Here is a 6,000-nt window from a genome sequence, read left to right as displayed (position 1 = left end):
ATGGACCTTTCCCCTAAGGTCGTCCCACCTCTTCCTGATGTCCTCCTTTGTGTCCGAGGTGGGGCCTACAGCATTCACTCTGTCGACCATTCTATCCCACATTTCCATTTTCCTACTGATAGTAGTGTGCTGGACTTGGGCTTCAAACCACTGTGGCTTACTCTTAAGATTTCATTCACCATGACTTCTAACTCTTCATCAGTGAAATGTGGAGTTTTGATACATGTCATGATTTAAAAAAAGGAAAAATATATTTCAGCTGACAGTGACTTACCAAAGAGGGGAAATGCAAAAGGGTGTGACTGGACAAACTTGTGTGCAGGGATGTTTAAACAAAAATTGAAGGGGTAAATTTTCAATAGAGTTTAATTTTTTAAGCGCCCTGTCTTGCTGGCTCTTGTTGTGAAAATGCAGATGTCTGCGGTCTGTAATTTTAGTGTCCTTTGCAGGTGTGTCCAGTGTGCAATGTGTGTCAGCTGTAATGTGTTCAAATCCATCCAATGTGCAGTTGTGTTTTACTTTAGTGACCGTGGACCACTGTGGTTTGGACCACCAATGGCTGATCAATAAGGATGCCTGCCACTGTGACTTTGGACTTGTAATACAGTCAGTAGTTGGTTGTGGGGCTATTAGGGCTGGAGCTCAAACCCCCTATTTCTGGGCCTCCCACAACTTCCGGTCTACCTTTTTTGTTCGATGGTCCTGTCTGTGTAAGTCATAATTGGACGGTCTGGAGGACCACCAACATTTTTAGTACTGCCAACATGGAAGTCTGGCGGTCCGACCGCCAAACTCGTAATGAGGCCCTAAGTTAAACAATAGTTCTGTGTTGTGCTACGCAATAGAAGATTAAATAGACTGAGATTTATGACCATTGTGCTTGGAAACATTGGGGTCTTTTTGCTCCAGCTATTCACTCTAGTTTGTTCATTAGCAATTGCGCTTCCTCACCTTTGTTGTTTTGTTTCCCTCCTCAGTCCGTCACATTTCCCATTTCCCTGTCCTTTTCTGTTACTTGTTACCTAGTTGTTGACTGGTTGTTTTGTGCTATGTTGCTGTTCCAATCTGCAGGTGTATACAATTTGTCTTTAAGCACAGTCTGGCAAGTGAATCCTTACTCTTTATTGTATTCTGATTGTACTTAATTTTTGCACGTGATACTGGATTCCATTTGTTTATCTCAAGGAGTACCATTTACAAGATGAGATGCTACAAAGGCTCATCTCAAGCAAAGAACTGTCGCAATTTTCTGCCAGCCACGGATGAAGTCTCCATCTCTTCCTTTGACTTGTTCAATCTTGTCCCTTGGAGACTGCACTACTAAGCCAGGAGCAGATTCTGTTGACAGGGCAATGGTTTATGTCACATTTGACTGCCTTTTTCATCATCTCTTATCACTGTTCTTGCCAGCCTCCTGTTTGAAGAAAAAAAGGTTTATTTCCCCAAATCAATCAATACTGATGCTTGACAAGAGTAGCAGTCACACTAACATGTTTATGGACAGTGAGGCAAGAGTTTAAAATGCATCCCAAATTTACAATAATTGAGTGCAGCCTAAAATGTTAGCTCAATTTAGGTATTCAGCATATACAACTGGATGGGTTGTAAGAGAATGACAAACAGTTCTGTTTTATCAATAATAATTTTTAGGTGATGACTATTGTTCCTGGCTTGAAAGTTATCCAGTTTGGAAGGCACCAATGAAACATACTTGGGTGTAATGATCATCAGGTAAAGATGAATTCCATTAGCAGACTGATAATATGAGATCCTTGTTTGTGTGATAATTTCTTTCAGTGGTTAGAAGCCTCATTTAAAGTATGGATGAAGATATTGTGGTTAATAGTTTCAAAGGCTGCAGAAAGGTCCAGTAGTATCAGTAAAGAAGGATTCCCTTTTTGAAGAATACACAGAGCATCGTTGATAGTTTAATGGTGTTTTTGTACAATATCTAGTATTGATACAGAATGCTAGACATTAGTGAGCTTGCTATAATTTACAAATTATTCACAAAACATTCCAGTTTTTTGGCAAGAAAGTTTAGGCTGAAGACTAGAAAGGAATTGACAAGATTTCCTGAGACAGCAGACAGGATGTTTGAAGAGGTGTGACTTCACATACTTTTAACCAACCAGGAAATACTCCTTTAGAGAGGGAAGGATGATTTGATATAGGTTTAACAATGATGCTCAGTGATATCCCTTTTAAGTGGCTAAACTGTTCAGAGATGTTCCACAAATATTAGAAGGCAGGAAGTTGAGAGGGGTGGGTGGCAATTTATTAGCTTTACCTTTGTTGTCAAACAAATGGACTGAAGTCTTCACATTAAGTTTGAGGCTCAGCAACAGTAAGAAAAAGTGGGTGATTTGTGACAGGTTTGCCAGTATCAAAGAGGATTTTCAGCTGACATATTGCCAGTTTGATTTGAGGTTTTAGATGTAAATATTTGACATGAAAAATATTATTTGTATATGAGCTTCTTGTTGCATGGAAAAGTTCAAGGTTAGATGTCCATGTCTGAGGTGCCAGGAGCATTTGTGGAAGTTTTTTCCTCATTTAGGTGAATAGTGTACCAATGAGCAGACCTCAGACTTTTAATCCTTTTTTACCTTGTTGTTCCCACTTTTAATACTTTTTTACCTTGTTTGAGAAAGTAGTCTCTTTCTAGCATGGTTACCCCCATGTTTGGCCCGTTTGTGAGTGTGTTTGACTCTGACACTGGGATCCTGATAGCCAGGACACCACTGCTTAGGGCTTTTGGCCTGTGTGTCAGTATGTTTGACTGTTTGTCAGCATACTTGACTGTGTCACTGGGATCCTGCTAACCAGGACCTCGGTGCTTATGCTCTCCCTTTTCCCAAATTTGTCACTACGTACTGGTAACCCAGTATTTCACTCCAAATTGGTATACTGGTGCCCCCATATAAGTCCCTATTATATGGTACCTAGGAACTCAGGGCATTGGTGTTCCAGGGGATCCCTATTGGCTGCAGCATTACTTTTGCCACCCATACAGAGCTCATGCAAAGGCTTCTACAGGGCTGCCATTGCAGCCTGTGTGAAATAGTGCATGCACCATTTCACAGCGATTTACACTGCACCAGGTCACTTATAAGTCAGCTATATATCAGGCCTTCCAACCCTGAAGGGTGGGTGCAAAGTACCTTTTATTTGAGGGCACCCCTGCACTAGCAGAGGTACCCTCACATTGTCCAGGACCATTTTTCCAGACTTCGAGAGTGCAGTGATGCCATTTTACACGTGCACTGGACATAGGTCCAAACCTATGTCCAGCTTCACAATGGTAACTCTGAATATGGTCATGAGGTGTTTAAAAATTGGGAATTGTACTCCAATACTGATTACAGTATAGGATGTACAATCCCATGCACTCTGGGAGCTCCACAGTAGACCCTCAGTACTGCTATACCAGCCTTCTGAGGTTTTCAAGGCAGCCCCAGCTGCTGCCACCTCACAGACAGGTTTCTGCCCTCCTGTTGCTTGAGCAGCTCAAACCCAGGAAGACAGAACAAAGCATTTCCTTTGGGAGAGGCGGGTTACACCCTCTCCCTTTGGAAATAGGTGTTACAGGCATGGGAGGGGTAGCCTCACTGAGCCCCTGGAAATGCTTTGAAACACACATATGGTGCCCCCCTGGCATAATCTAGTCTACACTGGTGTGAAACTGGACAAAGGAAAGGTGAGTGACCACTCCCCTGTCCATTACCACCCCAGGGGTGGTGCCTAGAGCTCCTCCAGAGTGTCCCTCTGTTTTGCCATCCTGGATTCCAAGGTGGTGGGGCACTCTGGGAGCATCTCAGTGGCCAGTGCCAGCAGGTGACGTCATAGGTGCTTACCTGTGTAGCTAGCCAATCTCCTTTTCAGGGCTATTTAGGGTCTTTTAATTCCTTTACTTCATCTTCTACCAACAGATCTGCAGCTGAACCCTCCAGGAACTCTACAAACTGCATCAAAGAAGCAAAGATGACTTCTGCAACATTGTATCTTCAGATCCTGCTAGTAGCTACACCAGTTTCCAGGTCGTGTATCTGCTGAGGACTGCCTGTCTTCGTCCTGCACCAGAAGAACCAAAGAAATCACTTGTGGATTGACAGAGTCACTTCCCTGCTTCAGCAGGCACCTATCTGCAGTGATGACAGGTGGACTGGGCCCCCTTTCCTGATGAAGAGCTTGGATCCAGCAACACATGTGCTGGACTAAAGTGACCTTGACAGTCCCAAGGTCCAGATGTCCAACTTTGGTGGAGGTAAGAGCTTGCCTCCCCACGCAAGACAGTACCCCCATGCACCACGTGACTTGCAGTTGCCAAGGCCTGTTTGCGACCTTCCAAGAAGTTCTTCATGCACAGCACAGCTTACACCCCCAGCACTCCATCCTGCAATGCACAGCTTCCTGAGTGGTTCTCCTGCGCGTCGGATCCCTTTGTGTTGTGCTGCGTGGGCCTCAATTTGCACCTTCTATGTCCCTGTGCTGTGAGGTGAGACTCCTGTGCATGCTGCCTGGTCTTCTGAGGGCTCTCTGAGTTGCTGGGAGCCCTTTCTGTCTCCCCCTCCTGGATAGAGGCCACAAGGTCCCTCCTGGTCCCAGGCAGCGCCATTTACCATTAACCTCGAACTTTGCGTGTGCGTGTGCCTAGGCTTGTTGGTGGTATCCAGCGACGCAAAACAGACTGCAATCATCTATCCAGCATGGGACATCTTCTCCACCAACCAGGAACTCACATCTGTCTTCTTGGGTGCGTATCTGACTTTGTCATCTCACAGGCGGTTCTTCTTTTGCACCTTCATCAGGGTTAGCTGGGGCTCCTATTCTCCCTGGACTCTTCAGTGCTTCTTGGAGTTGGTCCCCTTCTTCCACAGGTCTTCAGGTCCAGGAATCTATTGTTGGTGTCTTGAATTCTCTCTGGTTCTTGCATAATCTTGTATCATGACTTCCTGTGTGTTTCAGGAAACTTACTGTGATTTACTCCTGTTTTCCTGGGCTCTGGGGTGGGGTCTATTACTTACCCTTGGTGTTTTCTTATGCTCCCAGCACCCGTCTACACAATACACTAAGTGGGGAAACCTACTTTCGCTTTCCACTATTTTAGTATATGGTTTGTGTTCCCCCAGGTCAATTGCAACCTATTTTGATTTTAACTATGTGCTCAGTTTTCTAACTGTTTACTTACCTGTTTATGAATACTACTGTGTACATTGTGTATATTACTTACCTCCTAAGTAAGTAATATACACAAGGTATTTTTACTCTCTAAGGTATTTTTGCATTGTGTCACTAAAAATAAAGTACCTTTATTTTTGTAACACTTAGGCCCTCATCATGGCGGCTCAGTCTGAACTGCCATATTATGAACACAGGGCCCTCTGCCAGGCTACTGCTGACAGGCAGCCTAACAATGGCGGATATCATTATCCAACAGGGATAATGATCCCTGTTTCCTCCAGCCTTTCCCTGGGGGGTTCCCCCGCCAGGGAAAGGCTGGCGGATGGGAGCTCTGGAGCCCCCCTGGGGGCCCCTGCACTGCCCATGCACTTGGCATGGACAGTGCAGGGGCCCCCATGCGGTGCACCGTCGCTCAATTTACAGGCAGTGATATGCGCGACGGGTGCTTCTGCACCTGGGGCACTGAGGCATTGACGACGGCTCCATGTGTCCCTGCCCTGCATTCTGCTGGGTCGGTGGGAGGAAACACTGTTTCCGCTCGCTGGCCCAGCAGAATGTTTGTATGAAAAGACCGCAAACATGAACATGGCCGAGTTTCTCGCTGTGTTCATAATGAGCCCCTTAGTATTTTCTTTCATGTGTGTGAGTACTGTGTGACTACAGTGGTACTGCAAGAGCTTTGCATGTCTCCTAGTTCTGCCTTGGCTGCTCAGCTACAGCTACCCCTAGTCAGCCTAGCTGCTAGACACTGACTATATTTCACTAATAAGGGATAACTGGACCTGGTATAAGGTGAAAGTACCTTTGGTACCCACT

At 45.2% G+C, this 6,000-nt stretch overlaps 1 long non-coding RNA gene across 1 annotated transcript in view; it reads right to left on the bottom strand.

Annotated features, from left to right (window-relative positions):
* Nucleotides 1-1,245: 1,245 nt before the first annotated feature.
* LOC138283312 (uncharacterized) overlaps nt 1,246-6,000 on the bottom strand; it is a 58,617-nt gene continuing 53,862 nt past the window's right edge. The window contains exon 4 of the long non-coding RNA XR_011201182.1: nt 1,246-1,414. This is a non-coding gene — a long non-coding RNA (uncharacterized lncRNA). The remainder of the gene's footprint in view (nt 1,415-6,000) is intronic.

Source organism: Pleurodeles waltl, chromosome 3_1 (genome assembly GCF_031143425.1).
Source record: "Pleurodeles waltl isolate 20211129_DDA chromosome 3_1, aPleWal1.hap1.20221129, whole genome shotgun sequence".
NCBI lineage: Eukaryota > Metazoa > Chordata > Amphibia > Caudata > Salamandridae > Pleurodeles > Pleurodeles waltl.
Note: the sequence above shows the minus strand (reverse complement) of the source record. Positions and strands in the feature narration are given on the sequence as shown.